The sequence below is a fragment of the Sminthopsis crassicaudata genome, chromosome 3 (assembly GCF_048593235.1).
Source record: "Sminthopsis crassicaudata isolate SCR6 chromosome 3, ASM4859323v1, whole genome shotgun sequence".
Taxonomy (NCBI): Eukaryota; Metazoa; Chordata; class Mammalia; order Dasyuromorphia; family Dasyuridae; genus Sminthopsis; species Sminthopsis crassicaudata.
The window spans coordinates 449,003,434-449,028,982 of record NC_133619.1 but is presented as its reverse complement, the minus strand read 5'-3'; the positions used below and the strand labels follow the sequence as shown (position 1 = coordinate 449,028,982).

Here is a 25,549-nt window from a genome sequence, read left to right as displayed (position 1 = left end):
GTCCCTTTTGGCAAGGGGCTTCCAGAGAGACTTGTCAATGCTTTCAATGTGGTAAAGTAGGGCATCTGAAAGCTCAATGTTGGTATAGAGACAAATAGAGAAAACAGGGTGGGAGAACAAAACCCAAAACCCCATGTCCAAAATGAAACAGAGGACTCCATTGGAGTACTTACAAGACAGTGTCCATCTATACACTGATGTGGGAAACTGGGGAATGTGTAGATAATATTCCAGTCACTAATGCAGGTAGACAATGTGTGACTTATCAACCAGGAGAAGTAGTAGCACCAGGTTTATTGATACAGACTCCTGATAAGCAACCTGTCCAAGCAACAAAACCCAGGAATATACTGGACAGCAGCTGTGACAGCTGGCCAACCTATGCTCACTATCTATATAAATGGCAGGCCATTAGAAGGGTTGGTAGACACTGGTGCAGATCATACAATCATTAGAGGTGCCAACTGGCCCAATCACTGGGCCAGATTAAGGCAGACACCTACATGTCTGGCATAGGAGGATCAATAGCAGCTGAAGTTAGTGCTACCCCTTTAAGATGGATATTTGAATGTGAAACAGGTGTTTTTACTCCTTTTGTAGTTGAAAAAATCCCCATCAATCTGTGGGAAAGAGACATTTTACAACAATTAGAATTAAAAATGAGTACTTCGTTTTTTTAGGCAGGGCTGCTATTGAAGGCCTGCCAACACTTTTACCTGTTCCTATCCAATGGAAAACTGATGCACCAGTGTGGATAGAACAGTGGCCTTAGGTAGTGATAAAATTCAGGCCTTATTAGATATAGTACAGGAGCAACTTGACCAAGGACACTTACAACCTTCTCTAAGTCCTTGGAATTCCCCAGTATTTGTTGTAAGAAAGAAATCTGGAAAATGGAGGATGTTGACTGATTTAAGAAAGGTAAATGAACAGATGGAAACTATGGGAGCTCTTCAGCCTGGACTTCCATCTCCAACTCAATTGCCTAGAGAATGGCTTCTTTGGGTTATAGACATGAAGGATTGTTTCTATTCCATCCCTCTAGACAAGGAGGATATGAAAAGATTTGCCTTTTCAGTGCCCAGTGTTAACTCAACTGAGCCTTATAAAAGATATGAAGGGACAGTTTTGCCACAGGGAATGAAAAACAGCCCTACTATGTGCCAAATGTATGTTGCTGCTGCTCTTACTCCAGTAAGAAAAGCATTTCCAAAAGTAATGTTATTAAATTAGATGGATGATATATTGGGATGTGCACCTGAGGATCAAATGTTAGAAGCATGTCTAGAAAAGACCCTAGAAACACTAAAGAAATACAAATTGCACATAGCTCCAGAAAAAAATTCAAAGACATGTTCCTTTTCAATATTTAGGATATGAAGTATACCATAAGGTGCTTACAATACAAAACTCTCCTTAAAAACAGAGAAGCTAAACACCTTAAATGACTTCCAGAAATTGATAGGAGATATCCAATGGATGCATCCACTTTTAGGCTTGACTACCTATCAACTGCAACCATCATATGACATTTTAAGAGGAGACAGTGCTTTAAACTCACAATACCAGCTTACAAAAAAAGCTCAAGAAGCTTTGAGAGAAATGGAGCTGGCTTTATCCAATGTGGTTGAAAGAGTCACTCAAAAACCCTTGGAAATATCAGTTTTTGCTACACAAGAGGCACCCACAGCAGTCCTTTATCACAAAAACAGTGTGATAGAGTGGGTGACCCTCCCAGCACAATCAGAACAAAGCCTTACTTCTTACCCAGTGCTTGTGGCTAGAATTTTATTAAAGGCCATTAAGTGAGCAGTACAATTGTCTGGGATAAGACCTGACAAGATATACACCTTTTATACTAATGCACAAGTTAATATGTGCTGTGAAACCATTCCAGAGTGGCAAATTTTATTAGCCATGGCTCCAAATTTTATACACAGATCTCCATTAAAGATAACAAACAACATGTTACATAATTGCCAATGGATTCTTGAAAAAAAGGTTTCTAAAGTTCCTCTTAAAGGACCAACTTTCTTTACAGATGCATCCAAACATAATATTTGCACAGTATACTCTCATGACTAACTATGAAGAGAGCAGTCAGAACTCCTTTTCAGTCCTCTCAGCAGAATGAATTGTATGCAATCATTCTATTTCTTACTTATTATCCAGGAGATATAAATATAACATCTGATTCAGTCTATTCAGTAGGTGTGGTACAAAGAATTGCCACAGCTCAAATAAAATTTGTAGCTTCTAATATATATCGGCTCTTTAAGGAACTTCAAGAGCAAGTGAGAAAGCATCCAAATAAGATTTATATCTTGTATGTACACTCTCATAATGGATTTCCAGGTCCTATTTTTTGATGGTAATTCAAAGGCAGATAGCCTTCTAACCATGTTAGCCAATACTCCTGTGTTTCAAGAAGCCCAAGAATCTCATTTAAATATCATCAGGCTGCTCGAGTGTTACATTTACAATTTGGAATAAGAAGAGAGAAGCTAGGAGCATAGTAAAAACCTGTACAGCTTGCATTCCTTTCCACTCCTACACTCCCTCCAGGGAAGAACCCTCCTGGTTTGATACCTAATGAAATTTGGCAAATGGATGTGATCCATTATAAATCTTTTGGTCAGCTCTCTTTTATCCACATTGTGGTAGACACCTTTTCAGGATTCACTTTTGCAATGCCAGCAGCAAAAGAAAAAGCCCCAATAGTCACTGAATTCCTTATACAAGCATTTGCAATTATGGGTGTGTCACAAGCAATAAAGACAGACAATGGACCTGCACATACTTCTAAACATTTTGCACACTTTTGTGCACAGTATAAGATTTTACATACCACTGGCATACCCTTTAATACTCAAGGACAGGCAATAGTAGAGAGGAGAAACAGAGATATTAAGATGCTCCTCCAAAAATAAAAGAAAGGGGGAGCCACAGATAACCCCAGAAAACTTTTAAATCTAGCCCTTTATACTATTAACTTCTTGATCTTTTACAAAGATGCACTGGCTCCGGCAGACAGGTTTTATAACCCACCAGAAGGACAGTGTCCAGTGTGAGCAGCTCCACTATCTTTAGATAATCACCAGGTGATGTGGAGAGACCCAGAAAGTGGTGAATGGAAGGGACCAGTAGATTAACTGCTTAGGGGAGAGGGTTTGCTTGTATCTCTACAGATGGAGAAGGAATCAGATGGGTGCCAATGAGCCATATTTGCCTTGTCCATCAGAGAGAGATGGAGCAGACCCTTTAAGGAGAAGACCCAAGAAACATCAAGTGGTTCTGTTGCTGACTGTGTCCACCACTGAAAGAGCCTGGCAGTTATGGAGTTTGACTCATGGACATCCAAAATTGTTGGACTTCAAAAGCCTCAGGAATCATTGGATTCTTTGAGACATCATAAGACTGTTGTAGGACTTGAAAACCCTCAGGAATCATTTGAATCCCTGAGACATGAAAAAATTGTTGTAGGACTTGAAAATTCTCAGGAACCATTGGATTCTCTGAGATATGATAAAATTGTTGTAGGACTTGAAAACCCTCAGGAATCATTGTATTCTCTGAGATAGGATAAGACTGTTGTAGGACTTCAAAACCTACAGGAATCATTGGATTCCCTAACATATAAAAAGACTGTTGCAGGACTTCAAAAACTTGTGGGTATCATTGGATTCCCTGACACATGTAGTAATGGACAATAGATTGGTTTTGGACTATCTCTTGGCTGCTGAAGAAGGCGTATGTGTGACTGATGTTTACATACTCTCCTTCTAGGACTCCTAGAAATCTTTTACAAGACCATGTTGATTTATATTGTTTGTTATATCACTACTTGCATGTACAATTCATGTTTGTTACACCTCAACGATCCTGCACTGATTGTGAGGAGAGTCATCACTAATAGCCTGTGCATTATTGCTATGTGCTTGTGTAATGCCTCCCATGCTGATGGGTTTGTGCCTACCTGTTCTAATAAGATCCTTCAGCCCAGAAACCTGCTAGCAATCCCCATTTCCCTTTGGTGCTTTTCATCTCTCTTCCTGAGATGTCAGGGAGGATGTGCTTATCTCCTTTTAGTGCTTTTACCTCCCTTCCTGAGAAGTCAGGGGGAGTGGGACCACCACCTTTTCGGTTTTCACCTCCTTTCCTGAGAAGTCAGGGAGGGCATGATCACCTCCTTTTGGAGCATGACTCTGCCAAACTATTCTGTGCTGGCTGGATCTGTGGGTGTAGACAGAGAAGTGTGAGAGGGATCAGAGGGTAGAGTAGGACAAGCAGGATCATTCTTTGGTGGTAGAGAGAGAGAAAAGAGCTGTGGAGATTCCTATGTCTATTCCCCTGACAGCCACTAATAATAAAACAGACTAATAATAAAGACTTTTTCTTATCCTGATACTGGATGATTCTAAGGTACCTAGGGTACTAATGTAGTCATTACAGGGCAGGAATTCTATTTAAAAAAAAAAGCTTTGAAAGACTTGAGAACTTTTATCAAAGCAATGACCACCCATGTCTCCAGAGGACCTATCATGGAGCATGTTGCCCAATTCTTGACAGATAGAGATAATGGACATAATGTAAAGAAAGAAACTTACATTTATGGGCTAAGTCATTGCATGGAATTATTTTGCTTAACTATTCTTGTTTGCTAAAGGTATTTTTACATCCTTATTTATAAGGGAAATTAGCAATACTAATGCAAAAAATAGGGGCATTGAAAATTTTATAAAATACATAGAAAAGAACAGAAAGAAATTCAGAAAAGAGCAAAAAAACCAAGACATTTTTGAAAGTATGGAAGTAGAATTACATACATGGAGAAAGGCCTGGAGAGACTTACATAAACTGATGCTGAGTGAAATGAGCAGAACCAGGAGATCATTATATACTTCAACAATACTATATGATGATCAATTTGGATGGACGTGGCCCTCTCCAACAATGAGATGAACCAAATCAGTTCCAATAGAACAGTAATAAATTGAACCAGCTATACTGTGCCATCTAACTGCCCTTCAGAGTTGTTTTAATTTGCATTTCTCTAATCAATAGTAATTTAGAGTATTTTATATGAGTATAGAGGACTTTAATTTCATCTGAAAATTGTCAATTCATATCCTTTGACCACTTATCAATTGAATAATATCTTATATTCTTACAACTTTGACACTGTTCTTTATATAGTTTAGAAATAGGATCTTTATTTGAAATACTGGCTCTGAATTTTTTTTCCAGCTTTGTACTTTTCTTTTAATCTTGTTTCCATTGATTTTATTTGTGCAAAAATTTAACGTAATGTAATTAAAGTTGCCCATTTTAAATTTAACAATGTTCTCTAGTTCTTCTTTGCTCATAAATCCCTTCCTTCTCCAAAGATCCGATAGGTAAATTATCCCTTGCTTTCAATTTGCTATGGTATTACTCTTTATGCCCAAATCATGTACACATTGTGACCTTATTTTGGTATGAGGTATGAGATATAGGTCTATAATGAGTTTCTGACATATTATTTTCCAGTTTTCCCAGCAATGTTTTCCAAATAATGTGAAGCTGGAGTTTGGAGATTTATCAAATAATAGATTACTTATAGGCCTTGCCAATTATACTGTGTGTATCTAACTTATTTCACTGATCCACCATTTTCTTTATTAGCTAATACCAAATGGTTTTGATGACTGCTGTTTTATAATACTGTTTTAGATCTGCTACTGCAAAGCCACCATTCTTTGTATTGTTTTCATGAATTCACTTGATAATCTTGATCTTTTGTTCATCTAGATGAATTTTGTTATTATTTTTTCTAGTTCTTTAAAATAATTTTTTGGTAGTTTGATTAGTATGACACTGAACAAGTAGGCCAATTTAGGCAGAATTGTCATTTTTATTATATTAACTTGACCTACCCATGAGCAGTTGATACTTTTCCAATTGTTTAGATCTGACTTTGTGTGAAAAGTGTTTTGTAATTGTGCTCATATAGTTGTTTGACAGGTAAATACCCAAATATTTTATTTTGCTTGTAGTTATTTTAAAATAAATTTCTCTTTCTATCTCTTGCTGCTGGGTCACCCTACATTTTCAGTTGATTGCCAAAACCCGTCATTTCTACTATTACAATGTCTCACACTATCTTTTTTTTTATATTCACCTAGCTCTTGTCCAATTTCAGGCCTTTGTCTTATTTAGTCCGGGTTATTTTTGTTCTGACTCTCTATTATCCCATCTGGAATTTTCTTGACAAAGATACTGGAATGGTTTGCCATTTTCTTTTCTAGCTCATTTTATAAGTGAGGAAATTGAGACAAACAGGGTTAAGTGAAGTGCTCAGGGTTATATAGATAGTAAGTATCTGAGGCCAATTTTGAGCTTGTATCTTCCTGACCCCTGGCCTCCTTTGTATCCTCCGAGTTACCTGACTGCTCTAGACTATTGTAATAATCTCCAAATTTGTCTCCTTATCTTAAACATCTCCCCACTCCAATGCATCCTTCACAATACTGACAAATTAATTTTCTTAAAGAACAGTTCTGATCATCTCACCTTTTTTTCTACTAAATAGACTTTAAGGACATTCCATAATACCTCTAAGATCAAATATCAATTCTGCTATTTAAATCTCTTCACAACCATACTTGTTTTTGTCTTTCTAGTACTTACAAATTATTCTCATCTATGCTGTGAGATCCAGGCTTTATAACCTGTTCATTGTTCTGACTTCTTGATGCTACATTTCCCATTGTCTTTGTACTTGCTGCTCCCTATGACTAGAATATACTACTTTCTCATATACATTCTTAGAACCATAGGTTTCCTTTATGACAGTTTAAGTGCTATCATTTAAATGAAGTTTTTCTGATCTTCCATATCCTAATAGTCTATGCCCCCAAACTATCTCGAATTCATTTTGTATATATTATGCTTACATATATATATATTATATATAATATGTATGTATGTATAGTCTCCTCTTACACACACTGATATATATATGTATATATAGAAATCTATCTATGTCTGTCTGTCTCCTCTGCTACAATATAAGATGCTGTTTACAAGAAACACATTTGAAACAGAAAGATACACAGGAAGAGTAAAAGACTGGAGCAAAATATATGCTTCGGCTCAAGCAAATAAAATAAACAAACAAACAAATAAAAAAACAGGATAATAATTCTGACCTCAGACAAAGCAAAAACAAAAATAAACCTAATTAAAAGAGATAATAAAGGAAGGTACATCATGCTAAATGATACCATAAACAATGAAGTAATAGAAATATTAAACATATATGTACCAAATAGTACAGCATACAACTTAGAAAAGTTAAGTCAATGACAAAAAAAATTAGCAAAATTATACTAGTGAGGGAATCTCAACCTCCCTTTTTCAGAATTAGGTAAATCTAATCACAAAATAAACAAGAAAGAAATTAGGGAGATTAATCAAATCTTAGAAAAACTTAGATGTGGTAGACCTCTGGAGAAAACAGAATGAGAATAGAAAAGAATATACCTTCTTCTCAGCAGTAGATAACACCTACACAGAAAGTGACCATGTAGGCATAAAAACCTGTTATGGGCCAGAACTCTGAAACAAGGATTCTTACAGGGTGTTAAATCAGTGGAATTGATGAGAAAATAGTTATCTAGTTTAGCATGGTGGTTAATAGTTCTCCAAGTATGATTGATTTAATCTTACAACAAATAATGGTTTGTGATATAATGATTGGTTTATACTCAGTGAAGAGCATATAAGCTGGGACTCAGACTCAGAGCCAGATTCATTCATTTTATCTCACAATGCCGTAGCTGGCCTGAGAAGACAAACGAACTGGAGGCTGAAGTTCAAGCCCTCGGATTCAGAGCCAGATTCATTCAGAGCTAGATTCATTCTATCATCCACCTTTGTGGTGGCTAGAGGCTAGAACACAAGCCCTTGGACTCAGAGAGATTCATTTCCATCTTCATCAGCCTTGTGATGGATGCTTTATCCTTCTGAACTTCCCCCACTGAGACCAAGCTGGTTTGAAAGGCTCTCAAAAAAGCTAGTTGGACCCCAGGCAAGGAGGCAATAAAGAATTTGGACTTTAACACCTGGCTGTTCTCATGGTGATTACTCAACTGAAATGAAGGCTGCTCCAAAGATCTCCAGAAAACTACCAAAGAACATTACATTTTGGAAATAAGAACACGACAGAAACCTTACAATCAAATGCCAAAATAGTAAATAGAAATAGTAAATGTATTTTTGTTCATATCACAATGAAATAAAAATTACATTCAATTATAAAAGACCAGGAAAACATAAAATATAAGATCCTTGAAGGCAGGAGCTAATTTGACTTTTGCTTTTGTATCCTGTATGCATAGCACAGGGCTTAGCACATGCTTAATATTTAATGAATTGTTAGCTGATTGATCTAACAAATACAAAGAAATCCTGGAAGATTCATTCAAAAAGCAGAACCAGGAGAGTAGAGTACATACCATTAAATACTCCACTAATATATCTCAGGAGAAAAAGTAATGGGACAAAGAATTCTTATGGCAATTTAGGAATGATAGAGTGTGCTGGTATTTTATATCAAAGTTTTCAAATACTCCCCTTTTGTACTCATTGAAGTCCCACTCCTGAGTACCATAATCTGATTAAAATGTAATTGTGAAATATTGAAGAAAATAAGAAAAATTTAATAATACATAATGTTAACATGAGATTTTCTATATCAATATGCTCCCTGCAGGGGTCTTTAAGATACAATTTAGTACCTGCCAACCAATTCTATTTGATTTTGACACAACTGTTTTATATGCAGAATTAATTTAAAGGTAAATAATTATTAATTAGGTTTAGTTATTTGTATTGTTGTTTAATGTTACTTTTCAAAATAGACCATAACAAATAGTAGTGAAAAAGTTTTCTTGAGGGGTCATTAGATTACAGAATAGTACAGCCAGAAAGGATAGTAGAGATCTAATCCAAGGGAATTTGAACAATCATTCTTTTTTCCCTGTGTCATAGACTTCAGATTTGCAAGATTGTTTTACCTGATTTTTTCCTTTCAAGCAAAGGACAAATTATTCCAACATTGAATAAATTGAGATTGTTTAAATAATTATTTTAAAACATGCTATTGATGAAGCTATTGAAGCCTGGAAGGATTATAAGATCTGCCTCAGGTGACATAGTTGAAAGTTGTATACAAGATTTGCTACCAGTTCTAAGTCCTCTTCCACCTTTGTCACTTAATTTCTTTATGATCTTATGCTTGCAAGTCTAGGGTCTTACCTCAATTGGCTGCAGCTTCCTTATCTATAAAATGAAGACATTGAATATGATTATTTCTCAGATCTCTTCTCTCCATAGTACTCTGTGATCATTTATTTCTATTGTGCTGCAAAAGCTCTCAATTTACTAATATTTATAAGTAGAATAAATATTCAGATGAACATTTTCCTTTCAGCAAAAAAGAAATATAAAATCCACATATATTCAGGATTTAAGTAGTAAAGAAACTCATGTTCTGAGACTAGAAAATCCTAGTGGACTTTTTCCTATGAATATAAGAAAATGCACTTGTGAGGAAATTAAGCAACTAGAGTCAAGTAATAAGATAGAGATCTTTTGCTTGAAGATTAACAGAAGCAAAAAGAGAAGTGACATTGTCATTAGAGGGCAATATACATGACTTGGACTAAAAGATGAAAGTAGATGAGTTTGGAAAACAGACCACAAGCCTGGCATGAAAGCACAATGAGGAACTTCAATTATCTTGACATTTACACTTCTCTCTCTGACAAACTAACACTTTTTTCAGCTTGTCTTAGTGACAGTTTAATCATTCAAAGGGTTTAGGAATAAAGAAGGAAACTTCTATTCTGGACTTGACTTTCATTAGAAAGAAAGAGCAGGTTGAAGAGTTGTAAATGATGACAAACTTAAGGAAAATGACCACTCCATTTTAGAGACTGTGATAACAAAAAGAAAAGCCAGCCAAGATCTGACAACCTAGATTTTGAGATAGAGAAAATTACAAAAAACTCAGTGAAATGATAAGTAGAACAGTGTAGACCAAAATACTAAAGTGAAAGTTAGGAATAAGAACCTTTTGAGCATGAAATTGTGGAGACAAAGAAAAACAAATCTGATAAGAAAGAAAAAGGAGAGTTGTCTAAAGCTATTGACAAGAATTAATAGCCAATTTAGACTTCTGAAGTTCTATAAACTTCTTTTTTTTTTGTAGAAGATAAAAGCAAGGGTAGGTATTAGAAGCAGAATACAAAAATAAGTCACAGATCTCCAAGAATAGTGCCAGAAATCTATCATTCAATACACTTTTAAGCACTACTATGTGCTAGGCATTAAGCTGAGAAACAAAATTCTGAAGAAAGGCTTGCTCTTGAGAAACTCATAATCTAATGTCAAGAAAATATAAAAATAACTATGTACAGTCAAGCTATTACATATAAACCAGAAAAATCAATAGAGAAGACAATAGGATTCAGATTAGGAAAGGGTTCCTATAGAAAGTGGAATTTTAGTTGAGACTTGAAAAAATCCAGGGAAACTGAGAGACAGAGATGAGGAAGTGATTTCCAGGCATGGAGGACAGCCAAGGGAAATGTTCAGAGTCAGGACATAGAGTATCTTCTTTGAGGAATAGCAAAGAGGAAAGTGTTACTGAATTGAAGCACATATGAAGAGAACTACTACTCAGTCAAAAATGTTTTAAAAAGTAAAGGACAACAACATTTTTAAAGGTTTTAGAGGGGAAGATAGAATGAGGGAGAGTACCTCTGCTTTAAGTAAATGAGACAATGATAACTAATGACAGAAAGAAATGAGAATGACTCACTTCTAATTTTGCCTATGTTTTCTCCAATAAGAAAAAAACATTATTTAGAGAACAAAGAACAGGAATAAATAAAAGCTAATACCTAAGATACATAAAATGATAGGACCTAGTAAGAAATGACCTAGTTCTTTTTTTATTTTCAAAACATATGCATAAATAATTTCCAACATTCTCTCTTGCAAAACCTTGTGTTCAAAAATTTTCCCCCAGACAGCAAGTAATCCAATATATATTAAACAGGGAAACCAGGAGACAAAGATAAGGAGGGAGAGCATTTCAGGCACGGAAGATAAACAGTAAACATGCTGGTTTGGGAAATGCTATCTAGTTCTAGAATAGTAAGGAAACCAGTGTTACTACATAGGAGCAGAGATAGGAGATATAAGCTATAAGAAGACTGGAAAAGTAGGATGGGGGCCATGTTATGGAGGACTCAAAAAAAAAAAAAACCCAAAGGATTTTATATTTAATTATAGACACAATAGACAGTAATCTGGTACAGTGGAAAGATTACCAGGGATGCAGTCATGAAGACTTATCTTCATGAATTCAAATCTGGTCTCAGATATTTACTGAATTGTGACACTGAGCAAATCACTTAACCCAGGTTGCCTCAGTTCCTCATCTGTTAAATGAGGTGGAGAAGGAAAAAGCAAACCATCCCATTATCTTTGCCAAAAAAACCTACAAAAAAACCCCAAATGGAGTCATGAAGAGTCATCCATGGCTGAAATGACTGAACAATAACAAAATAGTAACAACAAAGATGGGCTAGAGTGGGGAGAGAGTTGAGGAAGAGAGACCAACCATTGTGCTATTGCAATAGTTCAGGCATGAGGTAAGAAGGGGCTGCACCAGGTGGTAGTAGTGTCAGAGGAGAGAAAGGGATATATATGGCAGATGTATTACAAAGTTGAAATTGCAGAATTTGAAATGATTGGATATCAGTGATGAGAAAAAGTAAGGAATCAAAAAGGATGCTTACATTATGAGCCTGGGTGGGAGTACCCTTGACAATAACAGAAAAGTCTGAAAGAAGTAGTTTTTTGGGAGAAAAACAATGATTTCCTTTTCAGCCTTGTTGAGGTTATGATGTTTGGGAGATATCCAATTTGAGAAACCTAACAAGTAATTGAAGATGAGAGACTGGAGGTCAGAAGAGAAGTTAGCATTGGACCAATAACCACACATAGAGTTATCTGCTTATCATTATAAAGATAATAGTTGAATCCTTGGGAATTGATGAGATCACCAAAATATGGAATAAAGGTGTCAGTCATACAAACCCTGACTAAATATGGCCCAAGTGTGGCCCAGACCAGATTAAAATGTAATTGGGAAACATTTAACAAAATAAATAAAAATACAATGAAGAACAAGTAATATTATATTTTAAAATAAACCAATATGTAGCTGACAGAGGTCCTTATGCACAGTTTAATGGCTTCCATTTCTATTTGAATCTGACACCATTAATATAGAAGAAGAGAAGAGAGACTAGAATAGAACCCTGGGAGACAGCCAAGATCAGCAGCCATGGCCTTAATTAAGTTTCAGTTAAGAATATTGAGCACTATTAAGGTAAGAAGAAAGAAAACCAAAAGAAAGCAATTTCACAAAAACTTAGACAAAAGAAGGTATAAAAGTAGAAGAAGGTTTCTTGATAGACAATGTTAAAGGTTTCAGAGGGGTCAGGAAAGATGAGGAAAAAAACTAAAAAAAAAAAAAATTTAACCCAAATAGTCACTTTTGGACAATGAGTTTGACAACTTCTTGGTAGCATTCTGAACTGCATTATTAGTTCTTTTCAAAATGTAAAGTAATATGTCAATGCAAGTAATTATAGAGCTGGACCCAAAAAGTAGTTGTTTCAAAAGTATTAGATAAGGAAAACTGATTAAACAGAAAAAAAGATCTGAGGGTATTAGTGAACTATAAGCTCAAATTGAGTCAACAGTCTGAAGAGGCAGCCAACAATTCTGATTGGGGTTAGGTTCTGTTAAGAGAAGCATGGTACTGAGGAATAAAGAAGCAATGGTCTGTCTCTACTCTGTCTAGGTCAGTTCATATCTGGGAATAATTTGTTTAGTTTGAATGCCCCATTTTAGGAAGGATAAAAATTTAATGTAACAATCTTTTATCAAGCATTTACTATGTGTGAGACAATATGCTAGACATTGGTGATATAAAGGAAACAAATGAAAACTTTCTGACCTCAGTGAGCTTATATTTGATTTAGAGAAAACATATAAATCTAAAGTAAGTATAAAATATGTAGAGAAATTTCTTTGAGGAGGAAACAAGTTTAATGTGAAGCATAATTAACAATAGATCAGAGGCTCCAGAAGGATAATGGAAAGAAATATTGGGGAAACTGGGAGAGGGACACCAAGGGATAGAATTAACATGAATGAGAAAGAAGGAAGGAAGGAGGGAAAGAAGGAAGGAAAGAAGGCAGGAAGGAGTTATTTATAATGAGCAGGATGTTCTTAGAAAACCCTGGAAAGACTTGCATGGGCTGATACCAAATGAAATGAACTGTGTAAGATGATCAACTAGAAATGACTTAGCTATTTTCATCAGTATAAGAAAACTCTAATGATGAAAAATGCTATCCATATCCAGAGAAAGAATTGATATCTGAATATAGACTGAAACATATTCTTTTACTTAAGGGTTTTTTTTCCTTTTGTATTTGATCTATGCTTTCTTTTTCAACATGATTATTATGGAAATATTTTGCATGACTACACATTTAAAATATATTGAATTTATTGCCTTCTCAATGGCAGGAGAGGGAGGAAGGGAGAGATTCTGTAGCTCAAAGTTTTAAATATGAATGTTAAAAATTGTTTTTACACCCTAAACTAATCTATTTATTTAGTGCTATACCAATCAGACTTCCAAGAAACTATTTAAATAACCTAGAAAAAATAACAACAGAATTCATATGGAACAACAAAAGGTCGAGAATTTCAAGGGAAGTAATGAAAAAAAAATTAAGTGAAGGTGGTCTAGCTGTACCTGATCTAGAACTATATTATAACCATCTGGTATTGGCTAAGAAATAGACTAGTTGATCAGTGGCATAGGTTAGGTTCACAGGGCAAGATAGTGAATAAAAATAGCAATCTAATCTTTGACAAACCCAAAGATCCCAAATTTTGGGATAAGAATTCATTATTTGACAAAAACTGCTGGGAAAACTGGAAATTAGTATGGCAGAAACTAGGCATGGACCCACATTTAACACCACATACTAAGATTAGATCAAAATGGGTCCAAGATTTAGGCATAAAGAACGAAATCATAAATAAATTGGAAGAACATGGGATGGTTTACCTCTCAGACTTGTGGAGGAGGAAGGAGTTTGTGTCCAAGGGAGAACTAGAGACCATTATTGATCACAAAATAGAACATTTTGATTACACCAAATTAAAAAGTTTCTGCACAAACAAAACTAATGCAAACAAGATTAGAAGGGAAGTAACAAATTGGGAAAAAATTTTTACAGTTAAAGGTTCTGATAAAGGCCTCATCTCCAAAATATACAGAGAAATGACTTTAATTTATAAGAAATCAAGCCATTCTCCAACTGATAAATGGTCAAAGGATATGAACAGACAATTTTCAGATGATGAAATTAAAACTATTTCCACTCATATGAAAGAGTGTTCCAAATCACTATTGATCAGAGAAATGCAAATTAAGACAACTCTGAGATATCATTACACACCTGTCAGATTGGCTAAGATGACAGGAACAAATAACGATGAATGTTGGAGGGGCTGTGGGAAAACTGGGACACTGATGCATTGTTGGTGGAGTTGTGAAAGAATCCAACCATTCTGGAGAGCAATCTGGAATTATGCCCAAAAAGTTATCAAAATGTGCATATCCTTTGACCCAGCCAGTGCTACTCCTGGGCTTATATCCCAAGGAAATACTAAAGAAGAGAAAGGGACCTGTATGTGCCTAAATGTTTGTGGCAGCCCTTTTTGTAGTGGCTAGAAACTGGAAGATGAATGGATGTCCATCAATTGGAGAATGGTTGGGTAAATTATGGTATATGAATGTTATGGAATATTATTGTTATGTAAGAAATGACCTACAGGAGAAATACAGAGAGGCTTGGAGAGATTTACATCAACTGATGCTGAGTGAAATGAGCAGAACCAGAAGATCATTATACACTTCAACAATGATACTGTACGAGGATGTATGCTGATGGAAGTGGATATCTTCAACATAGAGAAGAGCTAATCCAATTCCAATTAATTAATGATGGACAGAATCAGCTACATCCAGAAAAGGAACACTGGGACACACTGGGAAATGAATGTAAACTGTTATTTTTACCTTCTGAATCCAATTCTTCCTGTGCAACAAGGAATTCGGTTCTACACACATATATTGTATCTAGAATATACTGTAATATATTTAACATGTATAAGACTGCCTGCCATCTGGGGGAGGGGGCTGGGGGAGAAAGGGAAAAAAATCTGAATAGAAGTAAGTGCAAGGGATAATGTTGTAAAAAATTACCCATGCATATATACTGTCAAAAAAAAGTTATAATTATAAAATTAAATTAAATTTAAAAAAAATTAAAAAAAAAGAAACAGAGCTAAAAAAAAAAAAAAAGGCTTAGCTAGAGTAACATGGCCAATGTGAAAAAAAAAATGTTTTTACATGTAAATAAAAAAAAACTAAATAAATGAAAAACCATTATTTCATTTGATCTTCACAATAACACTATGAAATACTTACTATTAATGTCTCCATTTTACAATTGAGGAAACTAAGGCATATAGAAATTACATGTTCAGGTCTACACAGCTAGGAAATATTGAAAATGGATTTGAATTTGGGGTAACTAGCTGGCACAGCATCAGGTCTGCAGTCTGGAAGACCCATTCTCACCAGATCAAATTTGGCCAAAGACACTAAACTAGTTGTCTGAACCCTGGCAAGTCACTTAACCCTGTTTGCCTAAGTTTGAATTTGCCTAACCCTTTACCTAAGAAGAATCAGCTACAAAAATTCAACAACTTCCCAATTCCAAGCCTAGAATTCTATCCAATGTATCCCAACTTAGCTGGGTAAAGCAGAAAGGAAATTTTTCTTTATATTGATTTGAAATTTGCTTCTTTGAAATTGTCACTCATTAATCCTAAATCACACTCTCTGATGTCATGAAGAATAAGTCCCAGTCCATATGACAATGCTCAAATATCTGAAGACAGCTACTATACTGCCCAAATCTACTCATCTTGAAAGGACAGAAGGAATTTTACAGAAATGAAATATATAATTGCTAAATTCACTATGTTTTCTTTGAACAGCAGCCCTTCTTAAAATATATCTGTTTTAACTTGCGACCTTGGCCTTTTGGTCTTTTTTCATTTTCTCATTTGTTGTTACCTAACTATGACATTTCTATGATGTTTCATCATCCAATCCAAATTAATTATGAAACCACATAATCGATTTGGAGAATCTACTGTCATCTTACAGCTGGCATTAGATAGCTGTAAAATAGAACTATTTTGATCATTTTCAAAATACAAAGCTAAGATTCAATATACCAAGACTCAGGCTGATGCAATTGGAAATAGCAAAGCTGTTTGGCCTTGGAATTCAGGAATTAGGAGCAAGCTGCCAAAAGTTTCCTAACAACCGGCATGAGTACAGTTCATTCTTTTGAATTTCAAATACCAAAGGCAGGACAAGGCTTCAGGCATTTCTTTCCTTTTCTAGAAGGAAAATCTTCCCATTATTACCCCTCAATCTGTCTCTCAGGATTTCAGAACTCTAGAATTTTCTAGGCATTGATGAGTCAAGAAAGCAATGGAAAGAGGGTAGGGGCTAAATATCTTTGAAAAATTTTATTATTGATAATTCAGACCAGTTCCAATGACCTTGTGATGAAGAGAGCCATCCATACCCAGAAAGAGGATTGTGGGAAATGAGTGTGGTTCACAATACAGCATTTTCACTCTTTTTGTTGTTGTTTGCTTACATTTTATTTTCTTTCTCATTTTTTTTCCTGTTTGATTTGATTTTTCTTTTGCAGCAAGATAATTATATAAATGTGTATGCATATACTGGATTTAACATATATTTCTGCCATGTTTAACATATATTGGATTACTTGCCATCTAAGGAGAGGGTGGGGGAGGGGGAAAATTGGAACACAAGGCTTTGTAAGGGTTAATGTTGAAAAATTATCCATGCATATATTTTGAAAATAAAAAGCTTTAATTAATTTATTATAATTATTATTATTTTTTAGCATCCATAGTAATCCCTCATTTCCTACCTAATGGAATAGATGACTGGCCTCTTAAAAGATCTGTCTAGTTTGATGCCTCCAGGTCCCTAGACTCTATCATTTTTCAAGGTGAGCTGGAAAAAAATTTTCAGAAAAAACAAAACAGTCTGAGAGTAGACAATAATAACCACTATGAAAAGAATTTTTAAAAAAGCATTAACTGATTCAGGCCCTAGTAGGGTATTAAGATGCTTTTGTATTGTCAAGTTGGTCAATAAACATTGATTAAGTGTCTACGATGTTCCAGGAATTGTGTTAATGGTATATGAAGAAAGGCAATAGTCTTTGCCTTTGATGTGATATAGCTTCTAGGGGAGACAGCAATAATTTTAAGGTCCCCAGACTTTAGGAGACTTCTGTTCTAACAATCTGTCAGTGATTCTACATCTTCTGGTTTTGGAATGTGATCTTGAGGCCCTCTGATCTAAGAATTCTATTGTTCTGTCAATGATTGTAAAAGTCTTCTGAACTAGGAATATGATAATATTTCTTCCCTTATATTTTAGGGAAGATACATTAGTAATCATGAGACTATTGTTCTAAGTGTCTATCAATGATTTCAAGTCTTCTGGCCTTAGAATAGTCCTAGAAATATTACAATCTGTGGTCAGAGATAACAAATTCCAGAGATTACTCCTTGGTTCTTAAATGTGTCTCCTTGCTTTGGTTTCTTTGTTAAATTCTCTTGGAATTTAGGCGATTTCAACGGGCATTACAATTACAATAAACTTTGCCCCTTGACTTGGAGATGGGTTCAAGTTTGCAAATCCTTTTGAGACCCCTTGTAACATCGGTCTATGACACCAGTCTTTTGAGGTCCCTTCTCAACCTCAGCACCCTCAAACAGCTTACAATCTAAAGGGAAAAGATAACAATCTATTTATAGTATAAATCAGAGATTATCAAGTGAGATGCTAGAATTAAGAAGCATTAGGAAAGGCTTCTTGTAGAAGGTAAGACTTCAGCTGGTGTTGAAGAAATCTAGGGAAGTTTACAGGTGAAGAGGAGGAGGAAAAACATTCCAAGCCGGGGAAATGGCGTGAAAATGCTCAGGGACTGGGAGATAGAGAGTTTTGTTCAAGGAGGATCAAGGAGACCAATGTCATGGTACATATGTAGTGGGGAGGAAAACAGCAGCTTTGAATTCATGAATAAAAGGGTAAAAATTAAGAAAAAGTCATTTGAAGAGGAAACACCAAAAACTGGTTTTTTGAAGTTTCTTCTAGCTATCCATAAAACATCTACACCTGCTTGCAATTCACTCTCACTTCTAAATCCTGACTACTGTCTACTTATTTCCATTCCCCTAGCTCTTCCTCCTTTATCCCATGCAATATTATTAAAATATGAAGCAATCCCAAAATAAAGTAAAAAAAGAAAATTAAATGGATAATTATAAATACTTCCCTACAAATGAATGCAACATTTCTTCTGACCTTTAAATATACACCCATGTCATTGCAATCTTCTTTCAAAATGTTCTTAGACACCAGAGACTGTCTTCTGTTATTAGCTGAAGGGTGTTGCTCAAAGCCTTTACTACAGCTTGCTGCTTGCCATGTGTATAATAAAGGCAAAAATTTGGAACAAAGTATCTAGGTGTTTAAGGTGGAGGATAATGACCTTCAGAGGCTTCACTTTTCCTCTATCCTTTGTCTTTCCCTCTATAATTTTTTTGAATGAGAGATTAAAAAGAATTTTAGGATTATGGGAGTAAAATGGTATGCATTCATTCAGTCTTTGATGGTGTGTTAAAAAAAAAACCAGGCTATAAAATATATCTGAAGAAGCAGAGTTTGCAATCAAACATGGGGTGGAAGTTATAAAGTTTTTCTAACTATAAATTTATCTTCTTGTTAATCTACTACATCCCTTCTCCCTGATTACTGCCTACTTATTTCCATTCCTCTAACTCCTCCTCCTTTTTCCCATGTTTGGGATGGCAAAGCTTTCTTTGTTGAGTAGGAAGTTGAAGCTAAAAATAAATTGTGCCTCTGGATACTATTTATCTGAGCTTAATCCTGGAACTAAGGGAACTCTTTTTGAGAAGGAAAAGTCAACACAGCCAAACCTATGAAAATAGGTAAGCTCATATGTAGATATCAGCCAAAGCTTGGATTCTTTCCTTTAGTCCTGGGTTTGCCTTTCTAAAAAAAATTGAAACTTAAGAGTAGTTAGGCTAAAAGAGAGATAGCAGAACTTCCTTTTATAAGGAAGAGATAGTATGTTAATTGAGGGGTCTAGCTGAAGCCAGAAGCCAAGAACAAAGAAGAGTTTTACAATCTTGTGTCTATTGGAATCATGAATGATGAATGAGTGACCACGCCATCAATGGAGATCTACATATTAGCAAGAATAAGTGATCAGTAGGGAGCATCAATCAACAGAGTTTACACATCATGGTACTCTTCAGAGACTACATACCACAATAAAATAGCAGGGACTAAGTTCATTAGATGAAAAGTCACCAAAAGATAATAATGACCAAGCAGGATTAGAGCTATTAGGTACAGCTCAGACATGGAGACCCCATCAGAATTTAGGAGCCTGGAAGAACTCCTGGCAAGGTGACAACTCATTTTGCAATTTCTATTGATGTCACTGTTTGTTTTGGCCCTCCTTGGGAAAATTTGGTAGTTAGCCAAGGGGACAAAGGGCAGTACTCAAAGTACAGTTGAGTAAGGAGGTCAGGATGGATCTCTTGGGAAAGAGAGAGAGAGAAAATACTTTACTGGACAAAGCTACAAAGTTTATATAAGGTCAACAAAACAAATTTAGGTTTGAACAAGTAAAACATCACCAAAAGCCTGAGAACAAATTGAGTCAGACAAGATATGCTTTATATTGATGGAAGAAAATTTCATTCCTTAGGAGTGCTCAAAAATATATATACATACATACATATATACATATATATATATATGAGTGAATATTTTACACATATATATATATATGTGGCAGATATATATGTACATAGAAAAACAGACAAGGAGATTTATTCATACCTATATCATGTCATTCAGTCATTTTTCAGTCTGACTCTTCATGATCCTATTTGGGGTTTTCTTGGCAAAGATACTGGAGTTGTTTGTCATTTTCTTCTCTAGCTCATTTTACAGATGCAGGAACTGAGGCAAACTTGGGTCATACAGCTAAAGTAAATGACTAAGGACAGATTTCAATTCAGAAAGATGAATCTTGCTGATTACAGGCCTGGTACTCACTCTATCCACTGCTCCATATCACATTATACACACATAGACAAACATGTGTATATATATATATGTGCACACAGACATATGCACACACCTTGTAATATCAGGGCTAACTTTCTGGAGGTCCTCCGAATGGGCCTTGGTTTCAGCAGAATAATCACCACAAGAATAGTCAGGAATAAAGTCCAAAGGCTAGCTTTCTGGGGGTCCTTCAGATAGGCCTTCGTCTTAGTGGAGGAATGCAGAAGGCAGGAGAGCCACCATAGTGGTGGGAGATGGAATGCCTCTCTTCCAGTCCTTGTTGGCTCTTATATATCTTATTGTAATGACATCATTACAGCCTACTGATTATGTGTGAACTTAGAGAACCATTACATCACCATGCCAAGTACTAAGTATATATCTAAACTAGATAACCATTGTCTCATCAATTCTTCTGAGTTAACACCTTGTTTCAAGTATACTTGGCCAGAGTTCTGGTTCTCTACCCACACCCAAAGAAATAGAGAAAGAAATGAAGACAGAGTCCTTTGGACAATCTTGATGATATTTTAGTTTAAATACTATTGTTAATTAATAAACATGATTCCCTTTTAGGGAAGTTGATGAAATCCATTAAATAGGTCCCACTAATAAATGTGGAAAGAGGTTAAAAAAAATCAAGAAATGCCTTGATCTACTTATTTAAATAATCAATTCCTCTTGAAGAAAGAGTGGGTAATTGCCATGTGAATATAATGAATATTTATAGTCAGGAAGATACAGGGCAAAATAACTTAAGAAAAGATTTTCCCTTTCATACACACCAAATTTATGCCACTTTAGAATCTTCTATTCTTTAATAAATCTGTGATTTAATTATGTAGATATTCTGTCCAATTAACAATGCAAACAGAATCCAATCTACATTTTTCAATTTATTTTATTTTTAATTTATGGAATAAAGGCAAGCATTTTCATAACACAGTATAATAAAAAAAGATTATACATGAAACTGAAAATCTGCTATAAACAACTTGCTCCTTTTAAATAGATAATAAAGTTATCATGTAGATTTCTTTTCCTCCCTTTCTTTTCTTCCTTTACCCTCTCCCACAGATAACTACCATTAAATGCAAATGTACCATGTATATCTTCTCACTCTTGTGTGGCTCTTGTCCATAGTCTTTGATGAGTTCTCTACTTGGGATTGCCAACATTAGTGGAGGAGAGTGCCAATAATCTTCTAGATTGTTTCCCATTTTGTGTACACCTTATGGAGAAATGCACAGGCTACCCATTCATCTTTTATCCTTGATCTTGAACTGTTTTTCTGGTCACCTATCTCTTACTGACATCTTCGTTTGACTTCTCTTAGATAATTCTTTGTTTACAATATATTGCAGACTACTTACTCCTTCCCTATCCTTCACTAATTCCTTTTAGTTCCTTAAAAAACATGGTATTTCACAGCATAGCCACTGCAACACTGGAAGATTGTGTGTGTATGTGTGTGATTATGTATGGTTCAAAGCTTTGATTTTACTAGTATAGAAAATTCTTGATGTGAAGAGTTTGTTTCAAATGGAGGATTTGGACCCAAGTCTTTTTAGTCTCTAAGACTGATAATAATAGCTAACATTGATGTACTTACTATATGCCAGATAATATGCCAAGCACTTTACAAATGATATTTCAATTAGTCTTCACAACAACACTGCACATTAGGTGCTATTATCTCCATTTTATAGGTGAGGAAACTGAGGCAAACAACTGACATATGTACAGGGTCAGACAATTAGTGTCTGAGGCTATACCTGAACTCAGGTGTTCTTGATTCCAAGGCCAGCATTTCATGTACTATTCCACCATCTAGTGGTAAATCCATGCTGTTCCAACCAGAGAATTTTTGGTTGGGAGCCATGGACTTCATTGAGTGACTAACCCAGAATCATGTATCCACTACGTGCTAAAGATAACACTTCAGGACTCATTGACATCGACATCAGCTTTCTGTCCATTTTCTGTCCCCTATCCCAGACTTACTCAACCAGAGAATGTTACAGTTAAAAATATGGAATTCTGGTTTAGAGAGAAGTAGTAAATTATTAAAAGTACCTGATAATTTCCCAAAAGCAATCTGTTCTACTCTCTCTTAAAGTCTTATTCTAGCTTCCAGCTTCTTAGACTCTGGTTTGCGATTCTATATAGTCTTTTAACTAAATGTGGGGGGTCATGAAATTATGATTTATTATCAGTAAATGTTTATCTTATATATCTACATAACAATTTCTTAGGGAAAGAAGAGGTTGTGAGTGGGAAAAAGTTTAAGAAACTCTGGTTTAGGTAACTGTTTATAAATTATATTTTATATGTATACATATATATTATACATGTTTATACAAACTTATATTAGTACACATACATATATACACCAAATATAATACACATATATGAACTAGTTTGATATATGTATAGTTTTGTATTTTAGTTTGTTAAATAAACATTTCATTGCTTTTCATGGTTTTATGAGGTTTTATGAAACTTAAGAGTATTTAGGCTAAAAGAGAGATAGCAGAACTTCCTTTTATAAGGAAGAGATAGTATGTTAATTGACGGATCTAGCTGAAGCCAGAAGCCAAGAACAAAGAAGAGTTTTACAATCTTGTGTCTATTGGAATCATGAATGATGAATGAGTGACCACGCCATCAATGGAGATCTACATATTAGCAAGAATAAGTGATCAGTAGGGAGCATCAATCAACAGAGTTTACACATCATGGTAATCACCCATCATACTCTCTTGTAAGATTTCACAAACAAGTTTATCAGAAAGACACAGAGTGGCAAAGTACTCCAGAGATTATTTAGCTCAATACTTAAAAAAGAAGCCCCTTTGACACATCTAAGAGGTTGTCTCCACCCTTTGCATGAAGACCTTAAGTAAGAGAGAATCCATTATTTCTAAAAGTGCTTAGTACATTTTTGTAGGACTTTAAGCTTAAGAAATTATTCCTTATATCAAGTCTCAAATTGCTTCTTTGCAACTTCTACCTATTGTTCTTCCTTCTGCTATTGGATCAAGAAGAGTTTGTCTAATTCCTTTTCCACAGAAGGCTATTCAAATACTTGAAGGTAACTAGCATGTCTCATTAGCTATTATCTTCTATCTTGTTTCTTTTAGGCTAAACATATATACTTTTATTCCAACTGGAATTTATATAGCATAGAATTTAGATCATTTACCATCCCTGTTGTCTTCCTCTGGATGCTTTTCAGCTTACTATTCCAGTTCTATCTCATTTAAATCCAATTCACTTGTAAGACAAGAAGACATCAGTCTTCTGATGTCATTGGTACTCTTTGAGAATGAAAGACAGACAACTACATTTTTATTTGGACACTTATTCTTGAATGATTTGTTTTCATTATTTAGAGGTATCAGTCATGCGGGACTCTTCATGACACTATTTGAGGTTTTCTTTGCAAAGACACTGGGATGGTTTGTCAATTCCTTCTCCATCTCATTTTACAGATGAGGAAATTAAAACAAACAGAATTAAGTACTTGCCCAAGGTTATACTGCCAATGAGGATCTGAGGCCAGATGAGTCTTCCAGCCCTTGCTCTTTATCTACGGTGCCACCTACCTGACTAATAAAAATTTCCCACAAATAAAATTCGAACTTTAATAATAATTTTCTAAGGACTTCCGGCCAAGATGGCGGCATGGAGGCAGACAGCTGCTTGAGCTCTGCGTTTACTCTCAGAACTTACTTCATGTCAAGCCTCTGACTTAATGCTTGACCAGAAAAGAAACCCACAAATAATCACCAAGAGAAGACATCCTTGAAAGTCGCCAGAAAAGGTCTGTGTGTGCTCGGGGGAGGGTCAATCAGACTGGGCACAGACTGAGGGCAGGCAAGCCAGAGCGAGACAGGCAGCTCACACAGCTCAGACCCCAGGGGGAGGGGTATGATCTCTGCCGTTTCTGGGAAAAGGCTTTTACCCCAGTGTGGATGCTCCATCTTGGCAGCAAGCCAGGAGCAGCAGAGAGGGTGTAAACACTGGAGGTGAAGATTAAAACCCCAGAAAGCTAGCGTCTCTCGGAAACGGCCACCCCCAACCCCCACCTGGACTGACTCGGTGTGTTCTCAGAGCCTCAGAGCACAGACTCAGAGCAGCCATCACTGTTCTGTTAGTGGCTCTTTGCTGCCCTCCCCCCCAGTCTGTAGAGGAAGCCCATTAACACCATCCAGCTCCATCCCCCCCCCCAAACAGACCTTCTCCTCAGTTTGTTTTCTTCCATTCCGCTCTTGACAAAATGAACAAAAAATTCAAAAGGGCTCTAACCATTGACAGCTTCTGTGTGGAGAGAGAGCAGACTTCAAACACTGAGGAGACTAAAAACAGACTGTCCCCAGAGGAATCCCCTAAGAGGGATATGATTTGCTCCTCAATACAAAAGAATCTCATAGAAGATATCAAAAAGGCTCTCACAAGAGAGCTGGAAGAGAAATGGGAAAAGGAAAGGGAAGCTTGGCAAGAGAGCCTGGAGAAGTCATTCCATGCATTTAAAGACAGAGTGGATACAGAAAACAAATCATTGAGAAATAAAATTAGTGAATTGGAAAAGGTAAACAACTCCAAGGAAAACAGGATTAGTGAGCTGGATAAAGAAATCAGCTCTCTAAAAATTAAATGGATAAAATGGAAAAAAATTCCATAGAAGATAAAAACACAATTGGACAATTACAAAAAAGATATAAAAAAAATGAGAAAATACTTCATTGAAAATTAGACTCAAACAAGTAGAAATGAATGACTCAAGGAGAAACCAAGAGGTGGTCAAGCAAAACCAGAGAAATGAAACAATTGAAAAGAATGTCAAGTACCTTATTAGAAAGACAACAGACCTGGAAAACAGATCCAGGAGAGACAATTTGAGAATAATCGGACTCCCTGAAAAATGTGAGGAAAAAAAGAGCTTGGACACCATTTTCGAGGAAATTATCAAAGAGAACTGCCCAGACGTTCTGGAAACAGAGGGTAGAATAGACATTGAAAAAATTCATCGATCACCTACTGAAAGGGACCCTAAAATCAAAACGCCAAGAAATATAGTGGCCAAGTTCAAGAACCATCAGACAAAGG

General features: G+C 35.6%; 1 long non-coding RNA gene across 3 annotated transcripts in view; it reads right to left on the bottom strand.

The window, feature by feature from the left end:
• The window catches only part of LOC141562916 (uncharacterized), a 74,945-nt gene that overhangs the window by 23,693 nt on the left and 25,703 nt on the right, over nucleotides 1–25,549 (bottom strand). Inside the window, exon 1 of one of the 3 annotated variants that reach the window (XR_012488279.1) lies at nucleotides 6,670–6,785. The exons of 1 other annotated variant lie outside the window; for it this stretch is intronic. This is a non-coding gene — a long non-coding RNA (uncharacterized LOC141562916). Of the gene's footprint in view, nucleotides 1–6,669; nucleotides 6,786–25,549 lie in introns of those variants that run through there. One more of the 3 variants, XR_012488280.1, reaches the window with a different exon arrangement.